Raw genomic sequence first — 11,702 nt, 5'->3', positions numbered from 1 at the left:
TCTCTCCTTATCTTTTGGAATGCCTATAACTCTACATTTCCTCTCTTCATGGAATCTGATAGTTATCTAAGAGTATCCTCATACTGCTTCATTTGCACTTCTCTCTCCTTTTTCCTTTTGGCTCTTTTTATTTCTGTGTCTTTGATAGTACTGATCTGTTCTTCCATTTCATCGATTCTGTTTTCATTGTTTTTCCCAGAGTTCTTTATCTCCTCTAGTAATCTTAGTAATCTTTTAATCTCCTGTGTTTCTTTTCCTTCCTTTCTTAAGGTCTCAGTTTCATTTTTCAATTCATAATTTTTCAGATTATTTGTCTCAAATCATTTTTTTCCTTTTCATTTTCTTTCTGCTTTTTAATCATGATGATTATTAATTCTCTAACTGATAGGTGGAGAAATTCTTCCTTGTCACTGTTGAGCTCTGGTGACTTTTCTTTTTGTGGTGTGTCCTCCTGCGGGCTTGCTTGGTTATTTATATTTTTTTCTTCTCCCTGTTGTTTGCTTTCTAATTAGTTCTATTTGTTGGGACATTGTGCCACTGGTGTTGGGCATCTCTTTGGAGTGCTCCTTTAGGGGTGTTGGAAACTGTTTACCAGCACTGGTAGGCCAAAACTCCACCAGGGTGTTGATGCTGTGTTGCTGGGCTCTGTCCCTTACAGTTCCCTCCCTCTGTATTTACTCAGTTCCAACTGGGAATCAGCTAGTTGGTGATTTAGTTCTGGTCACGAGGTGATGCCAGAGACCCGTATTTGCTGACCTATGCTTTTTCCCAGTGTATCTCTGAGTAGTGGCGGGGGGAACACAGGGGAGCACCGCAACACAGGGGTTCTTATTCAAGCTGGGTGCTGCGTCTGATGGTGTTCACCCAGTGCTGTGCTAGCAGTTGTATGGATCCCGCACCCTGAATTCTGCACTCTAGGTCTCAGTTCCAGGGCTATCAGATCCAAAATGCTGGCTGTCACCCTGTTCATTGCCCACTGCTGTGGCGCGTCCCATGCCCGGATCCTGTGCCTGGCTCTCAGTTCCAGGATGGGGTCTTGCTCTACGCCTTATTTCCGTCCTTGGCCCACCCTCTCTCAGAGTCTGATGGTGTTTTGGGGATTCCTGGTTTCCAACTATAGGGTGTTGGTGATTTTTTCTGGTTGATAGGTGGCACCAGATATCTTTCCTTCCAGAACTATTCCCCACCCACGCCTACCCCCACCCCAGTGGGTCTGGGGGAACACTGTGGGAGTGGCATGGAGTGCCTCAATGGCATGGACATGCTGTGTCTGCCCTATGCCCCACCACCGTGGGAATCCCACACCCTGAATTTCGTGCCCCAGGGTCTCAGTTCTAAAGCCCTCAGATCCAGTACACGGGCTTTAGCCCAGTTCAGTGTCCGCAGCAATGGCACCTTTTGCATCCTTCTCCCTGGTTTCTGATTACTCAGTGAAGGACATTCACCTCAATGAGGGCTCCCGCGCATCTTCCTGAAAGCCTAGGTCACAGGAGTGGGGACCTGGGCAGCCGGGATCCACGTATGCTTTTCAAGAGCACAGCTTTTCTGCACAAGCTTACGGGCTGGCCTTGGGCTGTTTGTAGGTCTCCTCGGAGTCTTTGTTTTTCTCTAATGGCACCTGGAGCCATTCGCTCACCTTCAGGAGATTCCTGCAAGGTTCTCTACAGTTCCAGTTCACAGGGTGCGGTGCCTGAAATAGTTCCTTTCCACTCACAGTCCCGCTTGATGCATAGTTTGTTCTTGTTGGTTGTTGTAGTTTTTTTTTTTTTCCTCCTTTCTGTTGGTTGGAGAGTGCCAACTTTGTGGGTTGAGGAAGGTAGCTGGATTCTGAGCTGTCCTCCCTTCTAGTCCTCTTTTATGGCAACTTTCTTCTTTGGGCAGTTTGCCAGAGTTGCCCGTTTATCTTCCGTGTCCCATTTCTCACAGGGACCTGCCGCTTTTCTTCCCCATTAACTTTCTTTTTAATGGGAGGTCTTACTCTCAGCGTTTCCTCGCCACCATGTTGATCTCCATTTTTCTATTTTTTCCTTGTTTTAGACTCTTGGAAGTTTTATTACTGTGTGTCTCCTTTTATTTAGGAGTTTGGAGTTCATTTTGCTTCCTGTATTTGTATGCATACTATCTTCTTCAAGTTTGGGAGGTTTTCTTCCATTATTTCTTTAAATCATTTTTCAGTGTCCTCTCTTCTTCTGGGATTCCTATGATTCTTATACTTCCTTTCTTCATGGTGACAGATAGTTCTTGAAATGTTTCTTCATTATTTTTCCTTTGTATCTTCCTGTTTTTCATCTTTCCTCATATTCTTCTTCAGTATTACCAATTTGTTATTCCATTTGTTTTTTTCTACTTCCATGGCTTTTTTCCCAAATTTTCAACCTCCTCCATTGATCTTTTTACATCCCACAATTCTTGTTTGTTAGTTTTTTGTTTGTTTAAAGTCTCAATTTCAATCTTCTGTTCACTGGTTAATCATGGCAATTTTGAATTTTATGTTTGAAAGGTAAGAATGCTCTTCCATGTCTTTGTGGTTTGGTTCTGTGGTAGTTTTCTTTCTGTGATACATTTTTTCCCTTGAGGATTTGCTTGGTCACTTGTATTTTTCTTTCTCCCCATTGTTTGTTTGGGGTTTGCTTCACTGTAGTTGGGGCTTTTGGTGTGTGTGGGTCCTTCCCTCCCACTGTTTAGGTTGTTTACCTCATGTTGGGTAAACCATGGTAGGTGCTGCTGGGGTCTTGTATGATCTGGGTTAATGCTATGGCCTCTACTGGAGCACTTTCACACCTGGTTCCAGTGACCCCAAAGGCTAGGATGGCACTGGGTCAAGAGGCTGAGTTTCTGTGACCTCACCCCATCCAGGAGCCATGGCTCTGGACCTGTTCCCAGTGGCTGCAAGAGCTCAGAACATGTTGGGTGAGGGACCCAGTTCCAGGACTATGGACTTTTTCCAGTGACTGGAGAATTGGGAGCAAGCTAACAAGGGGCTGCCTTGCTGGGACCTCAGCTTGCCTGAGAGTGTAGCCTCTGGGCCTGTTTTTTGGTGGCTAGGATAGCTGGGAGTATTTTGGGTGAGGGGCTGAGTCACCTTAAGAAAAAAAATTCACTGATATTTTTTTCTTTTTTTGGTGATTGTTAAACACCAACACAGTATCCTGAAAATAGATAAGATAAGGAATAAATAAGTAAGCATTCACCTGCCCTTCTGTACATATTGCATTTTATTGTACCCAAATGGATAAGGGACAATTCTGAATATAAAACTTCCAACTAATGTACACAAGAATGATTAAGAAAATCACCTGAAACAAGATAGGCAGTTAAACATATAGGTTTGGAGCTTCACAGAGCCTGAGGGAATGTATTTGGAAGTCATTAAAATATGGCATATGACACAAACCTTCTGGATTTGTGGGAATTCAGGATATACTAAAGAGAACAAAAGCCACAACTGATGTTATCAAATAGGGGCATTAGCAAACGAAAAATAACTAGTGAGAGTAGCTGAGCTGAATGGGACAGAGATGTATAAAGTGAAACATATGACTGGATTAGTGGCACATTAGCCAAGGGAGTGGAACAGTTTATTAAAGTGAGGAGGGATTGGCAGAAGGGTTTGCAGAGTATGGTGATTATGATAAATAGCATGTAAAAATTCAGAAGAATGAAGTCTGAGAAGAACACATTGGTTATGGGAGCTTTAGTGACAACAGAGAACAGAGGTAGAAGCCAAACTTTACAGTAAGTGAAGAAAACATTTGCTGGTAATAGTGTGCAAGCTAAAGAACATTCAGAAGAGAATTTTTAGGATTCAAGCAAATTTATAACCAGCAAAAAAGGGGCCTATGAGAATAGAAAGAAACAGAATGAAAGAGAAGGAATGAGAGAATATTTGTGGTACTAAATGTCTTAAAAATGCTGATTTAGTGATATTGAAATATTGGAATATTGCTGCAGAAACAATTCTCCCAAATACAGAGAACTCTATGTAGAAAACCAGTTAACCCTCCTCTACTTAAACTGTGAACAGGCACAGTCATTGTTTAAATTGTTGCCTCAGCATCTTCTAGATGAGTATCAGCAAACTATGACCTTTACACCAAAATTAGCCACCTGCTTTTGTAAATAAAGTTTTATTAAAACATGACCACCTACAGTCATTTACATATTATCTATGATTGATTTCACCTTACAACAGCAGAGTTGAGTAATTGTGACAGAACTCATATGGCCTGTAAAGTTGAAAATATTTAATATCTGACCCTTTATAGAAAAAATTTTCTATTCCCTATCCTAGACTATTGCCCTCTTCTACATAATCAAAAGAACATGCCACTAAATACTGGATCTACATTACAGCCAAAAGAAAAAGGAAAATGAGCAGTTGAAAAAATGCCCTATCCTGAAGGAACATACCTTAACATGATAAAAGCCATATACAACAAACCTACAGCCAATATTATTCTCAATGACAAAATGCTGAAAGCCTTTCCTTTAAGATCAGGAACAAGACAAGGATGTCCTCTTTTATCACTGCTCTTCAATATAATACTGGAGGTCCTAGCCAAGGCAATAAGACTGGAAAAAGACATACAAGGAACCAGATAGGGAAAGAAGGAGTAAAACTATCACTATTTGCAGACGATATGATAATATACACAGAGAACCCTAAAAATTCCACAGAAAAATTACTCAAAATAATCAACCAGTTCAGTAAAGTAGCAGGATACAAAATAAACACACAAAAATCAGTAGCCTTCCTATACACAATCAATCAGAAGAAGAAAAAATCAAAAAAACCATCCCTTTTATAATTGAAACCAAAAAAAATCAAATACTGGGAAATTAACCTAACAAAAGAGGTGAAAGACCTATATAAAGAAAATTATAAAACACTATTAAAAGAAATAGAAGAAAACACAAAGAAATGGAATGGCATCCCCTGCTCATGGATTGGAAGAATTAACACTATTAAAATGTCCATCCTATGAAAAGCAGTATACAAATTCAATGTTATTCCAATAAAAATCTCAATGACATTCTTCAAAGAAATAGATCAAATACTGATGAAATTCATATGGAACCACAAAAAACCATGAGTAGCCAAAGCCCTACTGATGAAAACGAAGGAGAACAGAGGTATCACATTTCCAAACTTCAAGCTGTACTACAAAGCCATAATAATTAAAACAGTTTGGTATTGGAAACAGACACACAGGCCAATGAAACCGAATAGACAGCCCAGAAATAAAACCACAACTGATATGGACAACTGATTTTTGACAAAGGAGCAAAGAAGATGCAATGGAACACAGACAGTTTGTTCAATAAATGGTTCTGGGAAAACTGAACCACCACAAGCAAAACAATGAAACTAGACCACTATGTTTCACCATGCACAAAAATCAACTCCAAATGGATAAGAGAACTGTACATAAGACCTGAAACCAGAAAATACATAGAAGAAAACATAGGTAAAACACTACAAGACATACATCACGATAACATCTTCAAAGACTCATCACCCAAAGCAAAGAAAGTGAAAGAAAAGATAAACACCTGGGATTACATCAAACTGAAAAGATTCTGCACAGCAAAAGAGTCATTAACCAAAACAGAGAGACACCCCACTGATCGGGAAAAAATCTTTGCACTCCAGTCAACTGAGAAGGGACTAATCATAAAGATATACAGAGAACTCACAAGACTCCACAAAAAATAAACAATCCAGTCAAGAAATGGGCAGAAGAACTTAAAAGACATTTCTACAAAGAGAAAATGCAAATGATCAACTGTCATATGAAAATATGTTCAACATCTCTTATAGTCAGGGAAATTCAAATAAAAACCACACTGATACCACCTTACACCAGTAAGAATGGCACATATCAAAAAAAAACAAAAAAACAAACAACAACAAATGTTGGTGAGGATGTGGTGAAAAAGGAACTCTCCTGCATTGCTGGTAGGAGTGCAGACTGGTCCAATCACTATGGAAAGCTGTCTGGAGGTTCCTCAGTCTGCTAAAAATGGAGCTACCATATGACCCGGCAATTCCACTACTAGGGATCTACCCAAAGGACACAGAAACATGATTCAAAATAACACCTGTACCCCTATGTTTATTGCAGCACTATTTACAATAGGTTAAAACTGGAAACAACCCAAATGCCCAAAAATAGATGACTAGATGAAGAAGATGAGGCATATATATACAATGGAATATTATTTAGCAATCAAAAAGATAAACTCATGCCATTCACAGCAACATGGATGGGACTAGAAGGAATTATGCTCAGTGAAATAAGCCAGAAGGAAAAAGAAAAATATCAGATGGTTTCACTTATAGCAGGAATATAGGGGAACCAAATAAGACATCAGTGTAAAAAAATACTAACAGTACAAAACACCACAAAGCAAAAATGGACAATTATAAATCAGAGACATACTGCAGGGGAAGAGAAGGAAGAGGCATCAGAGGAGGAAGGGAGGAGCACAGTGGACTGAGGTGATGGTGCACAGATGCATGGGTGAAGGAAAATCTATGGGGACTATACTTGAGGGGTGGGGGAAAGCAAATATTGTTTAAAAATGAACAATGATGTAAAAAATGAAAAAAAGAAAAAATGCCCTATCCTTTAAGGAAATAACTTGGAAATTGTACAATTCACTTCAGTCCACATGGTTCCAATTATCAATAGAACCTAATATCATGACCATAACTTTCTGGAAAGGAGGCTAGGTAATGTGGTCTAAGTATGTGCCTATCTAAAATTTGTGGTGTCAGTGCAGGAGAATGGATATTGGGATTGATAAGTTTTTTCTACCATAATACTATATTTATGGCCAATTGTGATTACAAGGTAGACATCTACTCAAAACACTTAAAGAAAAAGTGGTAGCCAAAGTCCAGTTTTTCAATGTAAGTTATAGGCACTGGATATATTTCCATATTTGACTTTAAAAATTAAGTTTTGAACATAGAAAGACAAAGTATTAAGTGCACAAAGTCAAGAAAATCATGAAGATTTTTCAACACATCCTCATGTCCTTGAGGGGCAACTTTGAAACTTGAAGAAACACTGAACTTTGAAACTTGAAGGAGGTGGGTGGGTGATAACAATGTGCTTAATAACTAAGCACATTTCCAGGTAATTGGAAGAGCAGAAGTGGGCCAGCACAGATTTTATACTTTGGTCTGGCAGAATGGTTGGGTTCACAGTTCAAGAATTTGAAGGAAGAGGAATATCAGAACTTGGGAGTGCCAGGAGCATCTGCCCTAATAAAGCCAGAACTCACCCTGGAGCCTAAAGGAATGTCTAAGTTAGGAGTTAGAGGTACAAACATGGAGGGGAGATAGCTAATGATAGTTGTTTAATAGGCATTATCCTCAGTGGTAGTGTATGTACATTTAATGTTTCCATAGGCACAAACCCATTTCCCCTCCTTTTCACATTGTTCCAGTTTCTATTGCGAAAATTCCCTCTTCCTACTCAATCCAAATGTTTCATGTGGAGCTTGAGACCTGGTTTTCCCAAGTCAAATCATTCCATTCCATTGGGACAGTGATTAACCCAGAGATTGGTATATTATCTTCTCAGGGTCTCCTTAGAATCAAGGATCTTGTGGGTCTTTGAACTTCAGAGAATATAAAAATAAAATGTCTGTTGTGCCATCAGAGAGATTTGGTACAAGAACTGAGTAACAGAAGTCGTTGACAGACTTAGACAAAGATACCAGATTCTGGTTTAACTTGCAGAGCTGAGTTTAACCATGCCTAGAGTCAGTACTTCCTTCTGAATTTTGTTATTATGAGAAGATAAAACATGTTTTTGGGGGTGTAAGCCATGGTAGATTGAGTTTTCTGGCACTTTTAATAGAAAAAGACTCAGTACTAATAAATACTTAAAACCTCATTTAATTTCATAACACTTGTACATCATAGTTGCTATTATTTTCATTTTGCCCAAACAAGTTGATATTATTTTCATTTTGAAACTTAGAGAAGTTGGTAATTTGCATAAGATATATAGCTCATGACCCGTTTTGAATTTGTATTTAGTTCCAAAAATCCACTGTACAGTAAAATCTTGCTCATATAGTATGAGTATGCATGTAAATATTCAATTCACCAAAAGAATCAAAATGGAGAATTACTTAAAAAATGAAGGAGATCCGGCAGCCCCGGTGAGCAAAGGTTGAGCGCTGGGTTGGGAAGCTGCCTGCAGCCTCGGGGAGGGTCCCACATGGCGCACAGACCTCTCCTGCCGCCCGCTGCTCCCCTCAGCAGTGTACTTCGGTCCTTCTGCCTGCTCTGCTGTCCACTCTGACTCTGGTGAATTCTCTCACCCTCCCGCGTTTCTGACTGTACCCAGTGCTTGTATAAATAAATAAATAAATAAATAAATAAATAAATAAATAAATCTTTAAAAAAAAATGAAGGAGATCAAGAAGGTGTGGTATATATACACAATGGATACTACCCAGCAATCAAAAAAGACAAACTTGGGGATCCAGCCACTGCTGGTGCAGGCTGCAGAGACAGGGAAGTTCCCTCCTCACTCACCATTTTAGAACAGGTATATTTGTGTCCTGAACACAACTAGACTGCGTGGATCTGGGAAAGGTCTAACCCTACAGCCAGAGGTGAGCTGAAAAGCCCCCACAAGTCAGGCCCCATCTGGCCACCCAGATGGGGATCCAGCAATTTAGAGCCCAGTGGGCAATCCAGCCACATCCAGGACAGTCTGTGGGACTGTAAGACCCACTGTGGAATTAAACAAATACAGAAGGAGGAGATTTTCTGTGACAGGCACCATTAATATATTCATCATACTACTGCCCTACTGGACTTCTGGCATAAACAGTTTTAGACTCGATTGGACCACCAGTTTCTGATATCCCAAAAAGAGCACACCAAAGAGATGCCAGCCAGTAATAGCTACACATTGTCCAAATGCACAGGACAAATTAGAAAACAGGCAGCAGGGAGGAGAAAAACTACAAGCAACCAAGAAACTCCTCAAGGAAAAGACACACCACAAAAAGAAAATCACCCACCAGAATGCAACAACAGTGACCTGGAAGAACTTTTGAGCCTTCCAGATAGAGAATTTAAAATTGACATGATTAAAAAACTCAAAGAAGTCACAAGGGAAAACAACGATAAGGGAAAAGTAACCAACGATCCGAAAAATGAAACTGAGTCCCTAAGGAGGAAGTAAAAGAAATGAAGGGAATCAAAGAATTAATGGAGGAGCTAAAGAAATCTGGGAAAAGTAGTGAAAGCAGAATAGATGAAATGGAAGAATGAATAAGTACTCTCAAAGACACAGAAATAAAGAGAACCAAATCAGAAAAGGAAAGAGAAGTATGAATGAAAAAGAATGAAGAAAGACTTCAGGAACTATCTGACTCCATGAAGAAAGGAAATATAAGAGTTGTTGGAATCCCAGAAGGAGAGGAGAGAGACATAGAAACAGAGAAAATATTCAAGGAAATAATTGAAGAGAACTTCCCAAACATGAAGAAGAAGCTGAAAATAGACATACAAGAAGCAAGAAGAATACCAAGCTTCCATGATGAAAGGAAAAATACAGCAAGACACATAATAGTAAGGCTTCCAAGAATCCAAGACAAGGAAAAAATAATGAAGCTGACAAGAGGGAAGAAACAGATAACATACAATGGAAAACCAATCAGGCTGACATCAGACTTCTCTGAAGACACATTATGGGCAAGGAGAGAGTGAAGGGACATAGTCAACAAACTCCAAGACAAAAAATGCCAGCCAAGAATACTCTATCCCAAAAAGCTTTCCTTCCTCTATGAAGAAAGAATAAAGACCTTCCCAGACAAACAGAAATTCTGGAATTTCATTGCAACTAAACCCCCACTCTAAAAAATACTACAAGGAGTCCTAAAGCTAGAACCAACAGAGGGATGAACAAAAACAAAACAAGACAAAAAATTAATTAAAATAAGTAAATAAAACCAGAGAAAAACAACAAAATGGCACATACAAATGCTAATATATCAATGTTAAGTAAATGCAAATGGACTAAACTCTTCAATAAAAAGACACAGAATTGCAGGTTGGATTAAGAAACAAAACCCAACCTTTTGCTGTCTCCAGGAAACACATTTAACTTTGTACAAAAGAAAAAAAATAGACTCAAAGTTAAAGGATGGAAAACAATACTACAAGCAAATGGACCAAAAAAGAAGGCAGGAACAGCTATATTAATACAAGATAAAACAGATTTCAAACTCAAAAAGGTAAATAGAGACCCCAAAGGTCACTACATTTTGATCAAGGGGAAAATACTTCAAGAAGAAATAACACTCATTAACATATACTCATCAAATGAAGGTGCACCAAAATATATCAGACAACTATTATCATCTATGAAAACAGACATCAGAGAAAACACATATGTAGTAAGATACTTCAACACACCACTATCAAGAATGGATAGATCAAATGGGACAAAAAAATAAGTAAGGACACTAAAGCTTTAAATAAGGATCTAGAGCACATGGACTTAACAGACATCTATAGAACACTAAACACAAAAATATCGGAGTACACATTTTTCTCAAGCGCACACGGATCATTCTCCAGGATCGATCACATACTAGGACACGAGACAAACATCAACAGATACACCAAGATTGAAATCATACCAACCATCTTCTCTGACCATGAAGGCATCAAACTAGAAATAAACCATAAAAAGAAGGCAAGGAACTCTCCTACCTCTTGGAGATTGAAACCCACACTACTGGAAGACCACTGGACTAATGAGGAGATTATTTGAAGAAATTAAAAAATACTTTGAGTTGAATGACAAGGAGGACACCAATTTCCAGAATGTATGGGACGCAGCAAAAGCAGTAATAAGAGGGAAATATATAGCAATAGAGACTCACATCAAGAAACAAGAAAGCTCTCAAAAAAACAACCTAATCTCAAAGCTCAAAGAACTAGAAAAAAACAACAAAAAAACCCAAAACCAGCAGAAGAAAAGAAATAATAAAGACCAAAGCAGAAATAAATGAAATCAAAACTAAAAAGACAATCCAAAAGATCAATGAAACCAAAAGCTGGTTCTTCAAAAAAACAAAATAGACAAACCCCTAGCCAGGCTTGCAAAGGAAAAAAGGGAGAAAGCACAAATAAATAGGATCACAAATGAAAAGGAGAATTCACAGCAGACACAGCAGAAATCAAAAGAATAATCAGAAACTACTATGAACATGTATGTGCAAACAAGTTCAACAATCTGGAAGAGATGGACAAATTCCTACAACTCTACAATCACCCAAAGCTAGATAAAGAAGAAATAGAACACCTAAACAGACCAATTACAAGCAGCGAAATTGAAATGGTAATCAAAAACCTCCCCAAAAACAAAAGCCCAGGACCTGATGGATTTACAAATGAATTCTACCAAACATTCAGAAATGAATTAGTGCCTGTTCTTCACAAACTCTTTCAAAAATTTGAGAAGGAAGGGATAATACCAAACATGTTCTATGAAGCCAACATTACACAAACACCAAAACCGAACAAGGACAACACAAAAAAAGAAAACTACAGGCCAATCTCTCTAATGAACACTGATGCAAGAATCCTCAATAATTTTAGCTATCAGAATCCAACAATGTATCCATAAGATAATTCAACACGACCAAGTAGGATTTAT

Source organism: Talpa occidentalis, unplaced genomic scaffold, assembly GCF_014898055.3.
Source record: "Talpa occidentalis isolate TD23 unplaced genomic scaffold, MPIMG_talOcc4v2.1, whole genome shotgun sequence".
Taxonomy (NCBI): domain Eukaryota; kingdom Metazoa; phylum Chordata; class Mammalia; order Eulipotyphla; family Talpidae; genus Talpa; species Talpa occidentalis.
This window is presented reverse-complemented; position numbering follows the sequence as displayed.